Here is a 21,449-nt window from a genome sequence, read left to right as displayed (position 1 = left end):
GGATACAATACAATAAAGGGGCAGAAAAGGATTGATACTTCTATTCAAAACTGAAATGCACCCATGCACATTTCAGTTTTGCAATTAAATAAAATGGGTGTTGCTTTAAAGGGGGGTCTGGTGGTTTAGGGGTTAAAATGAGGATTCTGCATTGCAGGAGTCTGGAGGTTAGTGAACTAATAGCAGGGGGGATTTTTTGCATTGGTGTCTGGTGGTAATGGCTATTAATAGCAGTTAAGGGGGTTTAGCAGTTAAAGGGCCATAATACCCAAATGTTTAAACACTTGAAAGTGATGCAGTATAGCTGTAAAAAGCTGACTATAAAATATCACCTGAAAAACATAATTTATGCTTACCTGATAAATTCCTTTCTCCTGTAGTGTAGTCAGTCCACGGGTCATCCATTACTTATGGGATTATATCTCCTCCCTAACAGGAAGTGCAAGAGGATCACCCAAGCAGAGCTGCTATATAGCTCCTCCCCTCTACGTCATACCCAGTCATTCGACCGAAACCAAACGAGAAAGGAGAAACTATAGGGTGCAGTGGTGACTGGGTTTAATTTAAAATTTAGACCTGCCGTAAAAAACAGGGCGGGCCGTGGACTGACTACACTACAGGAGAAAGGAATTTATCAGGTAAGCATAAATTATGTTTTCTCCTGTTAAGTGTAGTCAGTCCACGGGTCATCCATTACTTATGGGATACCAATACCAAAGCTAAAAGTACACGGATGACGGGAGGGACAGGCAGGATCTTTACACGGAAGGAACCACTGCCTGTAGAACCTTTCTCCCAAAAACAGCCTCCGAAGAAGCAAAAGTGTCAAATTTGTAAAATTTTGAAAAAGTGTGAAGTGAAGACCAAGTTGCAGCCTTGCAAATCTGTTCAACAGAGGCCTCATTCTTAAAGGCCCAAGTGGAAGCCACAGCTCTAGTAGAATGAGCTGTAATCCTTTCAGGAGGCTGCTGTCCAGCAGTCTCATAGGCTAAACGTATTATGCTACGAAGCCAAAAAGAGAGAGAGGTAGCCGAGGCTTTTTAACCTCTCCTCTGTCCAGAATAAACGACAAACAGGGAAGAAGTTTGACGAAAATCCTTAGTTGCCTGCAAATAAAATTTCAGGGCACGGACGACGTCCAGATTGTGCAGAAGTCGTTCCTTCTTTGAAGAAGGGTTAGGGCACAATGATGGAACAACAATCTCTTGATTGATATTCTTGTTAGTGACTACCTTAGGTAAGAACCCAGGTTTAGTACGCAGAACTACCTTGTCTGAATGAAAAATCAGATAAGGAGAATCACAATGTAAGGCCGATAACTCAGAGACTCTTCGAGCCGAGGAAATAGCCATTAAAAACAGAACTTTCCAAGATAACAGCTTGATATCAATGGAATGAAGGGGTTCAAACGGAACACCTTGCAGAACGTTAAGAACTAAGTTTAAGCTCCACGGCGGAGCAACAGTCTTAAACACAGGCTTAATCCTAGCCAAAGCCTGACAAAAAGCCTGAACGTCTGGAACTTCTGACAGACGTTTGTGTAAAAGGATAGACAGAGCTGAGATCTGTCCCTTTAACGAACTAGCAGATAAACCCTTTTCTAAACCTTCTTGTAGAAAAGACAATATCCTAGGAATCCTAACCTTACTCCATGAGTAACTCTTGGATTCACACCAATATAAGTATTTACGCCATATTTTATGGTAAATTTTCCTGGTAACAAGTTTCCTAGCCTGTATTAAGGTATCAATCACTGACTCCGAGAATCCCCGCTTTGATAGAATCAAGCGTTCAATCTCCATGCAATCAGCCTCAGAGAAATTAGATTTGGATGTTTGAAAGGACCCTGAATCAGAAGTTCCTGTCTCAGAGGCAGAGACCATGGTGGACAGGACGACATGTCCACTAGATCTGCATACCAGGTCCTGCGTGGCCACGCAGGCGCTATTAGAATCATCGATGCTCTCTCCTGTTTGATCCTGGCAATCAATCGAGGAAGCATCGGGGAGGGTGGAAACACATAAGCCATGTTGAAGACCCAAGGTGCTGTCAGAGCATCTATAAGTACCGCTCCCGGGTCCCTGGACCTGGATCCGTAACAAGGAAGCTTGGCGTTCTGGCGAGACGCCATGAGATCCAGATCTGGTTTGCCCCAATGATGAAGCAGTTGGGCAAACACCTCCGGATGAAGTTCCCACTCCCCCGGATGAAAAGTCTGGTGACTTAGGAAATCCGCCTCCCAGTTCTCCATGCCTGGGATGTGGATCGCTGACAGGTGGCAAGAGTGAGACTCTGCCCAGCGAATTATCTTTGAGACTTCCATCATCGCTAGGGAACTCCTTGTCCCTCCCTGATGGTTGATGTAAGCCACAGTCGTGATGTTGTCCGACTGAAACCTGATGAACCTCAGAGTTGCTAACTGAGGCCAAGCCAGAAGAGCATTGAAAACTGCTCTTAATTCCAGAATGTTTATTGGAAGGAGTCTCTCCTCCTGAGTCCATGATCCCTGAGCCTTCAGGGAATTCCAGACTGCGCCCCAACCTAGCAGGCTGGCGTCTGTTGTTACAATCGTCCAATCTGGCCTGCGGAAGGGCATCCCCCTGGACAGATGTGGCCGAGAAAGCCACCATAGAAGAGAATCTCTGGTCTCTTGATCCAGATTTAGCATAGGGGACAAATCTGAGTAATCCCCATTCCACTGACTTAGCATGCACAATTGCAGCGGTCTGAGATGCAGGCGTGCAAAAGCTACTATGTCCATTGCCGCTACCATTAAGCCGATTACCTCCATGCATTGAGCCACTGACGGGTGTTGAATGGAATGAAGGACACGGCAAGCATTTAGAAGTTTGGATAACCTGTCCTCTGTCAGGTAAATTTTCATTTCTACAGAATCTATAAGAGTACCTAAGAAGGGAACTCTTGTGAGTGGCAATAGAGAACTCTTTTCTACGTTCACCTTCCACCCATGCGACCTTAGAAATGCCAGAACTAACTCTGTATGAGACTTGGCAGTTTGGAAACTTGACGCTTGTATCAGAATGTCGTCTAGGTACGGAGCCACCGCTATTCCTCGCGGTCTTAGTACCGCCAGAAGAGAGCCCAGAACCTTTGTAAAGATTCTTGGAGCTGTAGCTAACCCGAAGGGAAGAGCTACAAACTGGTAATGCCTGTTTAGGAAGGCAAACCTTAGATACCGGTAATGATCCTTGTGAATCGGTATGTGAAGGTAGGCATCCTTTAAATCCACTGTGGTCATGTACTGACCCTCTTGGATCATAGGTAAGATGGTCCGAATAGTTTCCATTTTGAACGATGGAACTCTTAGGAATTTGTTTAGGATCTTTAAGTCCAAGATTGGTCTGAAGGTTCCCTCTTTTTTGGGAACCACAAACAGATTTGAGTAAAACCCTTGTCCGTGTTCCGACCGCGGAACTGGGTGGATCACTCCCATTAGTAAGAGGTCTTGTACACAGCGTAGAAACGCCTCTTTCTTTATCTGGTTTGCTGACAACCTTGAAAGATGAAATCTCCCTTTTGGAGGAGAAGCTTTGAAGTCCAGAAGATATCCCTGAGATATGATCTCTAACGCCCAGGGATCCTGGACATCTCTTGCCCAAGCCTGGGCGAAGAGAGAAAGTCTGCCCCCCACTAGATCCGTTTCCGGATCGGGGGCCCTCACTTCATGCTGTCTTAGGGGCAGCAGCAGGTTTTCTGGCCTGCTTGCCCTTGTTCCAGGACTGGTTAGGTTTCCAGCCCTGTCTGTAGCGAGCAACAGTTCCTTCCTGTCTTGGAGCGGAGGAAGTTGATGCTGCTCCTGCCTTGAAGTTACGAAAGGCACGAAAATTAGACTGTTTAGCCCTTGGTTTGGCCCTGTCTTGAGGCAGGGCATGGCCCTTACCTCCAGTAATGTCAGCGATAATTTCTTTCAAACCGGGCCCGAATAATGTCTGCCCTTTGAAAGGAATGTTAAGCAATTTAGATTTAGAAGTCACATCAGCTGACCAGGATTTAAGCCACAGCGCTCTACGCGCTTGAATGGCGAATCCGGAGTTCTTAGCCGTAAGTTTAGTTAAGTGTACTACGGCATCAGAAATAAATGAATTAGCTAGCTTAAGGACTTTAAGCTTGTCTATAATCTCATCCAATGGAGCTGTGCTAAGGGTCTCTTCCAGAGACTCAAACCAGAATGCCGCCGCAGCCGTGACAGGCGCAATGCATGCAAGGGGTTGTAATATAAAACCTTGCTGAACAAACATTTTCTTAAGGTAACCCTCTAACTTTTTATCCATTGGATCTGAAAAAGCACAGCTATCCTCCACCGGGATAGTGGTGCGCTTAGCCAGAGTAGAAACTGCTCCCTCCACCTTAGGGACCGTCTGCCATAAGTCCCGTGTGGTGGCGTCTATTGGAAACATTTTTCTAAATATAGGAGGGGGTGAAAAAGGCACACCGGGTCTATCCCACTCCTTGTTAACAATTTCTGTAAGCCTTTTAGGTATAGGAAAAACGTCAGTACACGCCGGTACCGCAAAATATTTATCCAGCCTACATACTTTCTCTGGAATTGCAACCGTGTTACAATCATTCAGAGCCGCTAATACCTCCCCTAGTAATACACGGAGGTTCTCAAGCTTAAATTTAAAATTTGAAATGTCTGAATCCAGTTTACTTGGATCAGATCCGTCATCCACAGAATGAAGCTCTCCGTCCTCATGTTCTGCAAATTGTGACGCAGTATCAGACATGGCTCTATTATTATCAGCGCACTCTGTTCTTACCCCAGAGTGATCGCGTTTACCCCTAAATTCTGGCAATTTAGATAGTACTTCAGTCATAACATTAGCCATGTCTTGCAAAGTGATTTGTATGGGCCGCCCTGATGTACTTGGCGCCACAATATCACGCACCTCCTGAGCGGGAGGCGAAGGTACTGACACGTGAGGAGAGTTAGACGGCATAACTTCCCCCTCGTTGTCTGGTGATAATTTCTTTACATGTACAGATTGGCTTTTATTTAAAGTAGCATCAATGCAATTAGTACACAAATTTCTATTGGGCTCCACATTGGCCTTTAAACATAGTGAACAAAGAGATTCATCTGTGTCAGACATGTTTAAACAAACTAGCAATGAGACTAGCAAGCTTGGAAATACTTTTCTAAATAAATTTACAAGCAATATAAAAAACGCTACTGTGCCTTTAAGAAGCACAAAAAAACTGTCACAGTTGAAATAACAATGAACCAAAATAGTTATAGCAACCAATTTTTCACAGTAAATGTATTAAGTTAGCAAAGGATTGCACCCACCAGCAAATGGATGATTAACTCCTTAATACCCAAAAAACGGATAACAATTTAATATTAACGTTTTTATCACAGTCAAAACACACTATCACAGGTCTGCTGTGAGTGATTACCTCCCTCAAAACTAGTTTTGGAGACCCCTGAGCTCTGTAGAGACGTCCTGGATCATGGAGGAAGAAATAGGAAGACTGTGACTAAATTTTTACTGCGCAATAAAGAGCTAAAATAGGCCCCTCCCACTCATATTACAACAGTGGGGAAGCTCAGTAAACTGATTTTATTCAGAAACAAACGACAGCCATGTGGTAAAAATCATGCCCATAAAGTTTTATCACCAAGTACCTCAGAAAAAACGATTAACATGCCAGTAAACGTTTTAAAAATGAAATTATGAAATGTTATTAATAAGCCTGCTGCTAGTCGCTTTCACTGCAGTGCAGGCTCAAATATTACTTAAATATAGACAGTATTTTCTTAGTGAAATTCCATTCCCCAGAAATACCTCAGAGTATACATACATACATATCAGCCTGATACCAGTCGCTACTACTGCATTTAAGGCTGCACTTACATTACATCGGTATTAGCAGAATTTTCTCAGTCAATTCCATTCCTTAGAAAATAATATACTGCAACATACCTCCTTGCAGGTGAACCCTGCCTGCTATCCCCTGGTCTGAAGTTACCTCACTCCTCAGAATGGCCGAGAACAGCAAGTGGATCTTAGTTACGACCGCTAAGATCATAGACAAACTCAGGTAGATTCTTCTTCTAATGCTGCCTGAGAAGAAACAACACACTCCGGTGCCGTTTAAAATAAAAAACTTTTGATTGAAGAAATAAAAATTAAGTTTAACAACCACAGTCCTCTCACACGTCCTATCTATTAGTTAGGTGCAAGAGAATGACTGGGTATGACGTAGAGGGGAGGAGCTATATAGCAGCTCTGCTTGGGTGATCCTCTTGCACTTCCTGTTAGGGAGGAGATATAATCCCATAAGTAATGGATGACCCGTGGACTGACTACACTTAACAGGAGAAATCTCTGTGTAAAAAAGAAAGATATTTTACCTCAAAAGTTCCTCAGCAGCCACATCCCATTGTAAAGGATTTCATTCTAAGCAGCATATTAGTGTGTCTGTCCCGGGACAGCTGAAAGGATGAGCCTTGTGCACTCTCATGTTATTTCCCTATTCAGTGTAACAATGAAATCTCATGAGAGTTAGGTCAAATCTCATGAGATCACAGTAAAAGAGTTCATGACCTCAGCACTGCTGATGCTGATTGGCTGCTGTTCATTTCTTCATTTTATTTATTTTTTACCTGCAGCTGGGAGCAGGTGAGTATAAGTTTTTACACAGAACTTACTCTGCTCAGATGAGGAGATTGTGAGGTAAAATATCTTTCTTTTTTACATAGAGATGCTCAGGTGATATTTTCCTGTCAGCTTTTTACAGTTATACTGCATCGGTTTCAAGTGATTTAGCATATGAGTATTATGTCCCTTTAAGGACTTTTGGTGGTGTAGTTAATTGTAACAGGGAGTTAAGGTACTTGGGTTAATTTCTTTGGGGTCTGGTGGATTAGAGGTTAATAGCCGTTAGGGGCAGTAAGTTAGGGAGTTAACCAACTATTTGTAACTTGAGCAATAAAATGGCAACAGTATGGGTTTAGGGCAAGTCTTATTAAAACGCCATACAGACGCATATTTGTTCTCCAGTTGCAATGCGGGATATAATACTGAAAGGTATCCACTAACAAAATCTATTCTGTTGAGCATTCATTATAAAGTTAAAGTGGGTATTTATTAAACACTAAAAGAAACAATTTCTTCTACAATTAATAAACAGGAAATGATTTCACCAAAGAAAGTCTTAACAGAGACATCAGCATTTTGTGAATTACCACACAATCTTCTTTGATCTATTTATTTAAATGGACATACAAATAATTGTTTCTTTGTTGCATATGAAAGAGGACGTTTTAAAATATATTAGAGGTTTTGGCAAAGTAAATGTTCCAGGAAAATTCCTTTTATTTATTTTTTAATATTATGCGTCTCAGTGTCCAGTGGGAATTCTGCTTATCAGCCAATGAAAAAACAGTTCGTAAGGACAGCCTGAACATTTGCCACACACCAAGTATTTTTTAGGCATGGATGGGAATTCTTAAATTTCAAGTCAATGTAGATAATAAAGAATAAACATAGAAACAAGGGTTCCTGCTAAAACATCTTCTAAGTGTGCTGGAATAGAATGTTAAATAAATTATAATTACAAATGAGTTATATCAGCTTTAGTTTATGAATTATGCTATTTATTTATTCAAATTTATGCTAATTGGCATAGGTAGTATTTTTCCAAACAAAAAAACTAAAAGATGGCAACTTTTTATCAACTTTAAAATCAAAATAAATAAAGGGACAGTAAACCAATGCCTAATTATATGTAGTAAAACAACAAATATTTATCCTACCCCCTTTCCTGTAATTTAAAGGGATACAAAACCCAAACATGTTCTTTTGTGATTTAGACAGAGAATATTCATTTTAAAAAGTTTCCAATTTACTTCTATTATTAAATTTGCTGCCTTCCAATGGTATTCTTTGTTGAAGAGATACCTAGGTAGGTGTCTAGAGCACTACATGGCAGGAAATAGTGCTGCGATCTAGTGCTCTTCCAAATGGATATCATTCTTACAAAACTGCTGCCATATAGTGCTACCAAGATAACAAAGAAAAAATCATAATAGAAGTAAAATAGAAAGCTGTTAAAGGTGCATGCTCTATCTGAATCATGAAAGAAAAATTGTGGGTTTCATGTCCCTTTAACCCCTAGAGCCAATACGATGTAGATCTATGTCAGGAGGTATATAGCCCAGTGTATTGCATAACATAGATCTACGTTGTGGGTTTCCAGCATCTGCCTTCATATGGTAACCGAGCACGATCGGACCGTTAAAGGGACACTAAACCCCAAAAAAATTATTTCATGATTAAAGTAGAGAATACAATTATAAACAACATTCCAATTTACTTCTATTATCTAATTTTCTTCATTCTATATATATATCCTTTGTTGAAGAAATTGCAATGCACATGGATGAGCCAATCACATAAGGGAATCGATGTGCAGCAACCAATCAGCAGCTACTAAGCCTATCTAGATATGCTTTTCAGCAAAGTATATCAAGAGAACGAAGCAAGTTAGATAATAGAAGCAAATTAGAAAGTTGTTTAAAATTGCATGCTCCTTCTAAATCATGAAAGAAAAAATTTGGGTTTCATGTCCCTTTAATATATTGGAAGACTGCATAAACATGTTGTAATTATATGGTGTTTACGGTCCCTTTTACATGTGAAACTATTTTAATATGTTTAAATAGAGCTCTATCATATGCAGCAGTTTGTTGTTAGTTTAATGCACAGTGTAACCTATATTGGCTTACAAAAATCCCAGATGAACATTGTTCACTCCCTATTGTCAACATTAAGGCCATTAAAACCTTTTCGGACAATCAAATCATAGAATTTCTATCAAACACCAAAATAGAGCAATAAAGGAGTATTTTTATTGGGGCCAGCTCACAAATTTGTGTTGCTGTCTTGGCAAGAAAACTTTAAAAGATTTTTGGAAGGAAAACGACTTTAGGTGAAAGATTATTCTTGGAAGATGGGATAGATTAGAGTACAGAACATAAAAAAAGAAATCACTGAAGCATACATTAGCAATTTGAAATTAATATAATTTAATGCTGTAATTTTAGATTTTGTGTGTCTGGGTCTTATATTCTTTTCATGTTTGCCCATTAAGTATAGGTGTCAAGTTGCAAGGCTTTCTAAACTATTATATTACATTACAAACTAGTTTCAGACCACACTGTTTGATGGAGCCAACATATACACACACATATTAATGGTACAATTTGTTTGCTTGAGTTTTATTTATGAAGTCTTTAAAGGTTTGTTCCTGATTTTCTTTTAATAACAGAAAAAATATATATAAACCAAACTGTAACAAAAGTGTGATTAAAGGGACACTGAACTCAATTTTTTTCTTTTGTAATTCAGAAAGAGCATGCAATTTTAAGCAACTTTCTAATTTACTCCTATTATCAATTTTTCTTTGTTCTCTTGCTATCATTATTTGAAAAAGAAGGCATCTAAGCTTTTTTTTGGTTTCAGTACTCTGGACAGCACTTTTTTATTGGTGGATGAATTTATCCACCAATCAGCAAGGACAACCCAGGTTGTTCACCAAAATTGGGCCGGCATCTAAACTTACAATCTTGCATTTCAAATAAAGATACCAAGAGAATGAAGAAAATTTGATAATAGGAGTTAATTAGAAAGTTGCTTAAAATGTCATGCTCAATCTGAATTACGAAAGAACATTTTTGGGTACAGTATCCCTTTAAAGTGCCTAGCAGAATGAGAGAACAATATCCAAATTTTACTTTAGTGACTAAAACATTTTTTTCTTTTAAAGGGACATGAAACCCAAATTTGTTCTTTCATTTTTGGGATAGAAAATCCAATTTTTTTTTAAAGTTTCTTATTTACTTCTATTATCAAATTTGCTTTGTTCTCATGTTATTCTCTGTTGAAGAGATGTCTAGATAGGTAGTGTGCACATTTCTGGAGCACTACATAACAGGAAATTGTGCTGCCATCTTGCTCTCTTGCTAATGTATTTATTGTTGCAAAAACTGCTACCGTATAGTACTGCGGACACGTGCACACTCCTGAACTTACGTTCCTGCTTTTCAAGAAAGGATAACAAGAAAACAAAGAAAATTTGATAATAGAAGTACAATAGAAAGTTGTTTAAAATAGTATGTTCTATCTGAATTATTAAAGAAAATGTTTGTGTTTTGTGTCCCTTTAACTTCTTTGCAGGATTTCACAGTGTGTTACAAAGGAATGATGTGTTGTGGTAAATAATTAGACAAAAGTTAATTGATGTACTGAATGAAGGACATATATATTCACTGTACAGCCTGGATCCTGACGGAAAAGGATAAAGGTTACATTTTTATGGAGATATGGAATAATTGCTGTTTGATTTATTTTAAAAACAAAATTTATGCTTACCATTTACAACGTCATTCCTTACTGTTGGGAAACACAACACCTGGCCACCAGGAGGAGGAAAAGACACCCCAGCCAAAGGTTTGAATATCCCTCCCACTTCCATTCTCCCCCCAGTCATTCGGCCGAGGGAATGAGGAAAAGTAGGAGAAATATCAGGGTATAAAGTTGCCAGAAGAAAAAGGGTGTTGCCCAAACAAAGAATAACTAATGGGCAGGGTTGTGGACTCTCCCTGCCAGGAAATAAAGGAATTTATCTGGTAAGCATACATTTTGTTTTCTTTCCATGTGGCAGGGAGAGTCCACAACTTCATTCCTTACTGTTGGGAAAACAATACCCAAGCTCCAGAGGACACTGAAGGAATAACTGGAAGGGAAAAAAAAGAGGAGGACACCACAGCCTGCAAAACCTTTCTCACGAAAGCTGCTTCAGCCGAAGCAAACATATCAAACTTGTAAAATTTTGAAAAAGTATGTAAGGAGGACCAGGTAGCCGCCTTACAAATCTGATCCATAGAGGCCTCGTTCTTAAAGGCCCAAGAGGAAGTCACTGCTCTAGTGGAATGAGCCATTATCCTCTCAGGAGGATGATGTCCTGCTGTCTCGTAAGCTAAGCGGATGACACTCCTTAACCAAAAAGATAGGGAAGTCAAAGCAGCCTTCTGCCCCTTACGCTTCAGAGAATAGACAACAAAGAGGAAGATTGTCTAAACTCCTTAGTAGCCTGAAGATAGAACTTCAAGGCGCGAACCACATCCACATTTTGAAGTAAGCGTTCCTTCAATGAAGAAGGATTAGGACACAAGGAAGGAATAACAATTTACTGATTGATGTTGCGATCTGACACAACCTTAGGAAGAAAACTTAATTTAGTATGTAAAACTGCCTTATCTGCATGAAAAATAAGATAAGGGGGCTCACATTGCAAAGCAGAGATCTCAGAAACTCAGCGTGCAAAGGCAATAGCCAATAAATAGAGAACCTTCTAAGATAACAATTTAATGTCAACAGAATGCAGAGGCTCAAACGGAACCTGTTGCAAAACCTGAAGAACAAGATTTAGGCTCCAAGGAGGTGCCCCAGATCTAAACACAGGTTTGATCCTAATCAGTCTGCACGTCTGAAAGTTCAGCCAGTCTCTTGTTCAATAAAACCAACAGGGCTGAAATCTAGCCCCTCAGGGAACTAGCAGAAAGGCCCTTCTCCAGCCCATCCTGGAGAAGAGATAAGATCCTGGCAACCTTAACTCTGAGCCAGGAAAAACCACGCTCTTCACACCAGAATAAGTAGGTCCTTCACACCTTGCGGTAGATACGCAGAGTAACTAGTTTACAAGCAGGAATAAGAGTATCAATGACAGTCTCAGAGAAACCTCTCTTGGCTAAGACTAAGCGTTCAATCTCCCCGCAGTCAGTCTCAGAGAATCTAGATTTTGATGAACAGATGGACGAAGCCGGCTTCCAAGTACTCTTGGGTTGCTCGGGCTTGGAGGAGTTTTGTTGTTGTTGGGATTTGTCAGAACGAAAATTAAAAGATTGTCATCCCTTAGACTTGTTCTTCTTATCTTGCAGTAGGAATGCACCCTTGCCTCCGGTAACCATAGAAATAATGGAGTCCAGGCCTGGACCAAATAAAATATTTCCCTTGATGGGGAAGAGAAAGGAGTCTGGACTTAGAAGTCATATCCGCAGACCAAGATTTTAACCAGAGCGACCGGTGGGCTAGAACCGCAAAGTCAGAGGCTTTTGCATTTAGGTGAATAATTTGCATGTTCGCATCACAGATAAAAGAATTAGCAATTCTCAGAGCTTTAATTCTATCTTGAATATCCCCGAGGAGAGACTCCACCTCAATAAGTTCCGACAAAGAGTCGCACCAGAAGGTAGACGCTCTGGCAACTGCTGAAGAAAAAAAAGAGACAGAGGCGCCAACATGGCCTAGTACTGTCAGGCAGATGGATATTGGAATATAGGAAAATGGGTACTCACAAACGCAGCGCACCCAATGGTGCTAGTGGGGCAAACTGGAACTATGTAGTGGTCCAGCTCACTGAGGAAGGTACGCACAGCACATAGACGCAGGCTTGGTCAGCAATACATCAAAGGTGTCTGTAGAAAGTTACAAAAAGAAAAGGGCTATCATAGCCTAGTACAGTCCAATCAAGTGTAAAGGTAATATAAGGTCACACTTACAAAAAGCACTGCACCTCCAGGTGAAGTAACACCAAGCTGGGACTTCTCAGTCGTCCAGTAGACCACTCTCTAGGCAAACAGAATCCTCACCAAAACTTCATGAACCGACGTGAAAATAATCCATACAGCAGCAAGTGTATCATAAAAACATATATCTTTATTTAAAAACAAAGCAACACGTTTCTCAGCCTCTCAGGGGCTGTTTCCTCAGGCTATTAAATGTGGAAATTACTGATACACTTGCTATTTAACAAAGCTGTCTTAATCAATGATAGGTTAATTAGTGACTATCAATAGCTTAGAGTGCAATGCCATTGCAAGGGTTGCCATGGTGACTAAAGAAAACTCCCATCTAAGTGAACAACAAAATATTGTTAGAAACAAGAGCCATCATGTCAACCCTGCATCAGCAGTGATGATAACAATACATATATATATATATATATATATATATATATATATATATATATATATATAAATACAATAAGAAGCACATCAAAGCATAAATTTGTAATAAAACTTACACAATCAAAAAGTATATACACCCAAAATCCCGATTAATATGTTATCCGTGCCAGCATACAAACATAACAGCGAGATAGCAGCAAAAAATATATATGAGAAACGCTAGCTAGGGTTATATAAACTCAAACCAAATGGACTACCACAATGAAACATGTCCTAAAGCTAGATATGTACCTATCAGACTATCCCTACTGGTTAGTAGCATGAGTGATTGAGTGAACTGGGAAGCAGTGTGTAGGGATATTTTTGTTCATACATCTGTGGCAAAAGAGAGGCTCAAAATGGAGTAAAGCTTATGGAAATGGGTGACCGACAAGATGAAATCTAAATTGTAATAATCAGGTCTACTACTACACATGAGGTAGCAGAATGTCATGTAAGCTGAATTAATACCGGAAAGAGCGTAAATGTAATGATGCAGCCTATCTTGTAAAATATGTACCTATAATACTAGAAATGTCAGGGTGTCTCCACTCTGTTAATATAAAGTAAGAGATGTCTGCTAGCCATAGCTAGATAATAGCAGATATGGGATACAATGTATGCATAGCTTTAATGGTAGCTTTTAGATATCAAGTTATCTACTACAGGAATACTACAGTATGCCGCTCCGGCCGCAAGCAACACACTCCAACATTTAATGCAATAGATCAATCCAGTCTAGCTGAGAAACCCTAGTTTTCAGGCTACTAGTTATAAAGTTATATCCCATATGTACAATCTTTGACGTGTAAAAGATAATACCTGAATACTTTGAAGATGTAGACATATAACATTTTAACGCTAAGAAACATTTCAAAAGTGAGCTGTCATTAAACTAGCATAAAATAGTGAGTAAATACAAAACAGTAATAGTATTCATAACATATGCAAACGAAATGTCAGTTGTAAGTGGTAGCGGAACGATTATAAGGCTCAACCATAGAGTGACTAGAATAAAAACCACATATTGGGGGAACTAAATATCAGACATTATAGTCATCCTCAATATAACCGTTAGGAAACCAGTGTCACAGGGATGTAGCTCCATAAGGAAACAAAGTGCCCTAAGAACCATTACCCAATGCCAGTCTTAAAGGAGCGTATAAACAGTGGTGATATAGAGTGGGTAAATCGATGTAAATACTGCAATAAACCCAGCGACATAATCAAACTGAGAAAGTCCCAGATTATCAGGTCCCAGTGGCTGTATGTTTTGCATGAAAAGTCTGATGTAAGACAGGCTTCAGAATTATTCCAAGAGTCCTCCTGAGTCAACGGAAAAAGATATTCTTCCTTCTCCAGCTGATCCTATAATACATTTTTTCATGCAGGCTGAACCAAATCGTAAGAGTAGGCTGAAGTATTAGGTGGAGCACCATTATCATAAGGCTCTGTCCCATGTTCTTCGTAGCAGCTTTGGACTGGGCTGGGATCGGACCTCAGCTCCTATATTAGAGTGTTGTATTGGGACTTTAATTTGACAATTAAATTGCGTATCGCTTTGCTTATGCATGCTTCCATATTTAGCGATATATAAGGTAGGCTAAATCATTAGTGTGAGTGGAGGGTTGTTTCTTACTCCGGTATATCGAGGGAGGATGTCGTCTAGACTCCGTGATGTTCCAGCCAGTGGGTAGAGTCAGGCTCATTTAGTTTAATGCGGCCTCTATTGCGTGGGTGCTTATTATGGCTTTAAAAGTGCCTTTATCTTTTCTGGTGTTATAGACAATAAAGTAATATTTCCTTTTTATTGGTACCTCTCCCCCAGTACCTCTTGCTTGAATTTTGGTTATAGTAGCTACCGGGCTTAATAAAAAGTATAATGCGTGTACTAACCCCAATATGCCGTCTGCGTGTCAAAGTAAACTTACTCCTAGTCACTGTAGCTGGACACTGATAGTAATAGGTGACGGTCCACTTGAGATGGTCTGTGCTTGGCAGGTTGTCTTACTGCTTACACTTGCATGAAACTTAATGTTTGCCAGCCACAATCTCACGGTCTAAAAATGGAGTAGCGCTTTTACTACTCACGCTGTCCTGTGTCTCTGACTATCAGGGTATTTGACGGTTCTTCCAGAGTGCTGATAGAAGTCATAGGCTCACTCGCTGTTGATTATAGCAAAGGTAGTCTGGGGGTGAGGTTTTCCATGCTCTTCTTGCTGATTTACATGGTTCCGGAGCAGGAGCTCACCTAAGGTGCAGTCGTCTCCATAAAGCGCTGGTTCCGCCCCCGGGATTTACCATCCTTATCAGAGACCAGCCACAACATTGTAATCCTAAGACTTTATCATTGTATTATCTTTTTTTGTCTGGTTATATTTGGCAAATATTTGTTTTGTGATTTATGGTTGTATTCTTATTTTATGATTATAATTTTATATGTATATTTTATAGTTACTAATATTCATATATGCTTTTAATAGTATCCCTATGGGATTGATGCCTAGTTGCATTTTCCCCTAATATATATGCTCTGGCAACTGCAGCCGCCGATTGAAACAAAAGTCCTGTATGTTGAAACATCTTTCATCCGATTGAAGTCATCATCCAGGCGGCGTCTTCAATTTTCATCCATCCGGAGTGGAGCGGAGCCATCTTCAGACGAGCCGACGCGGAGCCATCTTCTTCAACCGACGACTTTCCGACGAATGACGGTTCCTTTAAGTGACGTCATCCAAGATGGCGTCCCTCGAATTCCGATTGGCTGATAGGATTCTATCAGCCAATCGGAATTAAGGTAGGAAAAATCTGATTGGCTGATTGAATCAGCCAATCAGATTCAAGTTCAATCCGATTGGCTGATCCAATCAGCCAATCAGATTGAGCTTGCATTCAATTGGCTGTTCCGATCAGCCAATAGAATGCAAGCTCAATCTGATTGGCTGATTGGATCAGCCAATCGGATTGAACTTGAATCTGATTGGCTGATTCAATCAGCAAATCAGATTTTTTTAACTTAATTCCGATTGGCTGATAGAATCCTATCAGCCAATCGGAATTCGGCGGACGCCATCTTGAATGACGTCATTTAAAGGTACCTGATTTAAGGTAATTTATTTAATTAATTTAAAGGGACAGTCTACACTAGAATTTGTATTGTTTTAAAAGATAGATAATCCCTTTATTGCCCATTTCTCAGTTTTGCATAACCAACACAGTTATAATAATATACTTTTAACCTTTGTGATTATCTTGTATCACAGCCTCTGCAAACTGCCCCTTTTTTCAGTTCTTTTGACAGACTTGCAGTCTAGCCAATCAGTGCCTGCTCCCAGTTAACTTCACGTGCACGAGCACAGTGTTATCTATATGAAATACGTGAACTAACACCCTCTAGTGGTGAAAAACTGTTCAAATGCAATCTGAAAGAGGTGGGCTTCAAGGTCTAAGAAATTAGCATATGAACCTCCTAGGTTAAGCTTTCAACTAAGAATACCAAGAGAAAAAAGCAAAATTGGTGATAAAAGTAAATTGGAAAATTGTTTAAAATGCTCTATCTGAATCATGAAAGTTTATTTTGGCCTAGACTGTCCCTTTAATGATAGTGTAGTGTTAGGTTTAATTGTAACTTAGGTTAGGATTTATTTTACAGGTAATTTTGTATTTCTTTTAGCTAGGTAGTTATTAAATAGTTAATAACTATTTAATGACTATTCTAACTAGCTACAATAAATACAAAGTTACCTGTAAAATAAATATAAATCCTAAAATAGCTACAATGTAATTATTAATCTTAGGGTTTACTTTACAGGTTAGTATTTAGTTTTAAATAGGAATAATTTATTTAATGATAGTGTAGTGATAGGTGTAATTGTAACTTAGGTTAGTTTTTATTTTACAGGTAAATTTCTCTTTATTTTAACTAGGTAGCTATTAAATAGTTAATAACTATTTAATAGCTATTGTACCTAGTTAAAATAAATTGAAATTTGCCTGTAAAATAAAAATAAATCCTAAAATAGCTACAATATAATTATTATTTATATTGTAGCTATCTTAGGGTTTATTTTACAGGTAAGTATTTAGTTTTAAATAGGAATAATTTAGTTAATAAGAGTTCTAATATTTAGATCTATTTAATTAATATTTAAGTTAGGGGGGTGTTAGGGTTAGACTTAGGTTTAGGGGTTAATTATTTTATTATAGTGGCGGCAGGATAGGGGTTAATAAATGTATTATAGGTGGTGGCGGTGTAGGGGGGGCAGGATAGGGGTTAATAAATGTATTATAGGTGGCGGCGGTGTGGGGGGGGCAGGATAGGGGTTAATAAATGTATTATAGGTGGCGGTGGTGTAGGGGGGGCAGGATAGGGGTTAATAAATGTATTATAGGTGGCGGCGGTGTAGGGGGGGCAGGATAGTGGTTAATCGGTTATTATGTAGGTGGCGGCGGGCCGGGAGCGGCGGTTTAGGGGTTAACATATTTATTATAGTTGCGGCAGGGTCCTGGAGCGGCGGTTTAGGGGGGAATAACTTTATTTAGTTGCGGCAGTGTAGGGGGCGGCAGATTAGGGGTTAATATGTATAATTTAGATTGCGGCGGGGTTCAGGAGCGGCGGTTTAGGGGGTAATAAATGTATTTAGTTGCGGCGGTGTAGGGGGGGACAGATTAGGGGTGTTTAGTCTCGGGGTACATGTTAGGGTGTTAGGTGCAGACATCTCCCATAGGAATCAATGGGATGTCGGGCAGCAGCGAACATGAACTTTCGCTATGGTCAGACTCCAATTGATTCCTATGGGATCCGCCGCCTCCAGGGCGGCGGATTGAAAACCAGGTACGCTGGGCCGGAAAAGTGCCGAGCGTACATACTAATTTTTTGATAACTAGCAAAAGTAGTCAGATTGTGCCGAATTGTGTTTGGAATACCTGGAGTGACGTAAGAATCGATCTGTTTCGGACTGAGTCCGGCGGATCGAAGCTTACGTCACAAAATTCTACTTTTGCCGGGCAGCAGGGCTTGATAACTTAGGCGAATCAGCCTCGCCACAAATACGCTGCGGAATTCCAGCATATTTGAGGTTGACGGTTTGATAACTAGGGGCCTTAGACTCTAAGGACTCCGACCCAGAAAGTTCACCCTCTGAAGCTACAGAGGTTAACTCATCATCGGATAACTGGGACATAATAGCTAAATCCGATAAATATTTAGATGATTCCGGGTTAGGAAAGCTATGTTTAACCTTTCCCTTGCATTTGTTAGAGCGAGGTAATGCACTGAGGGCCGCAGACACCGCCGTTTGTAACTGCGGGGCAAGGTCCACAGGAAGAAGGCCCCCTCCAGATGAAGGATTAGATGTGCTACAGGGAACTGCATGTGGAGTGGATAATGTAGCAAGGGTAGTAATGTTACGGAACGCAGAGTCCTGAGAGGTAGACGGCTCAGAGGGACTAGGAGCCTTAGCATGCTTGCCTCCCTTCTTAGACTTGATAACGGTGTTAAGGAATGTAGAACATAATTGAGTGGGCTGGAAAACCCCGGCCTCCTCACAATATAAACAGGTATGATTTAGTACAGAAGGAGTACCATCTAACATGTCAGAGTCCTCTATAGCTCAGGTTATACCCACAGAAGGACAAAAATAAAAATGTTTTACCCACAGAAGGACAAAAATAAAAATGTTTTTTTTTGTTTGTTTTTTATAGAAAACTGCACCTTTATACTTCCAATGGCTGAGGCACTCACCACCTCCTAGAACCAAACAGTTAACAGAGAAAACGCTCTCCTCAGGTTCAAGTCTCAGCCACAATGGAGGAGATGAAACATGGAGATATTACAAGTACAGCAAGTAATAGGAGTTATTCACCACTTTTTCAAAACGAAAATGAAACTTAAAAGTGAAACCTGTTTGTTCCAGCCAAAAACACACAGTCTATCAGCCCAGGAAAAAAATATCACACAAAGCAGCATGTAAATAATTAATACACTGATTAATAAACCCCAACTGTTCAATAATCCCCCTTCAGAGGATATTACCCTGGATCCAATTAAGGTATAAAGGAGCCACACTGTGACCCTGTTATAGTGTTTTATGTGTAAACATTGAAACAATCTTATCTCCAGGATCCATGCTGTGGAACAAAACACAGCCTCTCAAGTGTGACAGTCTTATAGCAGCGCTCTTGAGTTGGACTTGGATGAGAGAAAGCAGGCAATGAAACTCGTCAACACTGATTCCTTAGGAGCTGTTAGCAGTAGTCTGGATGGTTTCACAGAAAAACTTTCCCTGCATATCCAGATTCTTAACTTTCATCAATACTCTCACTGAGAAGTTGACATGACTACTTAAAACTCCAGTCCTATCTCGAAGGGCAGATACCCTTTTTTAGGACTCTCTGAATCTTCTGACACTTCTCTGTCACCTCCTAACGTGACAAAAGGCAAAGAATGACTGGGGTAATGTGTAAGTGGGAGGGATATTTAAGCCTTTGGCTGTGGTGTCTTTGCCTCCTCCTGGTGGAGGAAGGAAATTGAGCAGACGAGCAAACCATAGCCTCCTCACAGTAGAAACAGGTATTATTATTCACAACAGAAGGAGCGGAACCTTCTAATGTAGTATCAGAGTCATCCATAGCTTTTGTATGTACTCTCACAGATGGAATAAAAAACTGAACAAAATAAAGCACTTTATATATAAAACTGCACCTTTATATTCCCAATGGCTGGGGCACTCACCACCTCCTAGACCAGACAGGTTATCAGTGAAAACGCTCTCCTCAAGGAGCGATGTCTGCAGGAGGATCGTAAGGAAGTGAAAGAGACTTCACCCGGTCACGTGGTGTGCAAGACAGGACTTCCCGTGCTATGAAAAAGGATGCTAAGCTAATATAAGCTGTGCAACTCCTTTAAAATTTGGTAGCCTGGAAATAATGATTCAGGATATTTGTTCAAAAACGAAAGTGAAACCTGTTTGTTCCAAGCCAAAAGCACACAGTCTTATGAGCCCAAACTCTCACAAAGTGAAAGCAGTACATAGAAATCCCCAAAACTGTTCCAAATAATCTCCCTGAAGGAAATATTAACCCTTGATCCTATTGAGGTATAAAGGAGCCTCACTGTGACCCTATATTAGAATCCCTGCTATATATAATAAAGTGGTCTTACCCTCCACGATCCACGCTGTGGAACAGATACATCCTCTCAAGTGTGACAGTCTTGCAGAGACACTCTAACAGGGACCTGAGTGTGTAACAGCAAGCAGTAAAACTCGTCAACACTGATTGCTCAGGAGTTGTTAGGGACAGTCTGGATGGGTTCGCAGAAAAACTTTCCCTGCATCTCCAGACTCTAACTTTCATCAATACTCTCACTGAGATGTTTATATGATTACGTAAAACTCCAGTCCTCTTATGTAGGGAACATACCCATTACAGGACTATCTAAAGTCTCCTGACACTTCTCTGCTATCCTCCTCTAGTGACAAAATCAATGACTGTGGGATTAGGGGAAGTGGGAGGGATATTTAAGACTTTGGCTGGTGTGTCTAGGTGTTGCATTTCCCAACAGTAAGGAATGAAGTCATGGACTCTCCCTGTCACACTGCTCCTCTGCTGTGGCCGTTGCCACAGGCACAGGCACTGCTCCTGTTGCTAGGGATATGGCAATGTGTGTAACTGCAGCATGGTGATGACATCATCACTGCCCGACCTGTCTTCCCTATGTAAAGGCCTCAGTCTCTCTCACATGTGCCCAAGTATAGGTGTTACTTCTTGTGCTCCTGGGTGCTGTATATCTGTATGCTGAATTGCTGTATTGATTCACTGTTGCTGAACTCTGCCTGTTTGACTACTCTGCTTGCCTTAACCCCTGAATTGCTGGACTGCTTAACTGTTGATGAACTCTGCCTGTTTGACTACGCTGCTTGCCTTAACCTCAGAATTGCTAGATTGCTTAACTGTTGATATAAACTCTGCCAGCCTGACTATTCTATTGGTTTACCCCTGAACTGTTATACTGCTGGATATCCTTTTTCTGCTGACTCCTGCCTGTTCCCAGTCCTTCTATTAGTTTATCCCTGAACTGCCATACTGCTGGATTACCTTCCTGTTGCCGCTGAGTACTGCCCTGAGTGCTGTGAGTATTGCTTACCTCATTTTACAAACTCTCTCTCTGCTCTGGGATATTTCCTATCATTCCACTTGACGCCGGTATAAGAAGACTACTGGCGAAGTTTGGTCTGATAGTGGAATATCCCACAAGCATTACACTCCCTGCCTTATGAAAAGAAATATATATATATATATATATATATATATATATATATATATATATATATATGTTATTTTTGTCCTTTTCATTAAAGGTGCAGCCTATGGTCAAATTCAGTTTCCCCCTTAATCTTTAACATTGCTGTTG

The 21,449-nt window shown here is 40.3% G+C and overlaps 1 protein-coding gene across 2 annotated transcripts in view; it reads right to left on the bottom strand.

Moving 5' to 3' along the window:
• Nucleotides 1-21,449, bottom strand: part of RNLS (renalase, FAD dependent amine oxidase) — a 281,833-nt gene that overhangs the window by 49,581 nt on the left and 210,803 nt on the right. The gene's annotated exons all lie outside the window — the stretch shown is intronic.

This window comes from Bombina bombina, chromosome 9, assembly GCF_027579735.1.
Source record: "Bombina bombina isolate aBomBom1 chromosome 9, aBomBom1.pri, whole genome shotgun sequence".
Taxonomy (NCBI): domain Eukaryota; kingdom Metazoa; phylum Chordata; class Amphibia; order Anura; family Bombinatoridae; genus Bombina; species Bombina bombina.
The sequence above is the reverse complement of the archived record's forward strand: the minus strand, read 5'-3'. Positions and strand labels throughout refer to the sequence as shown.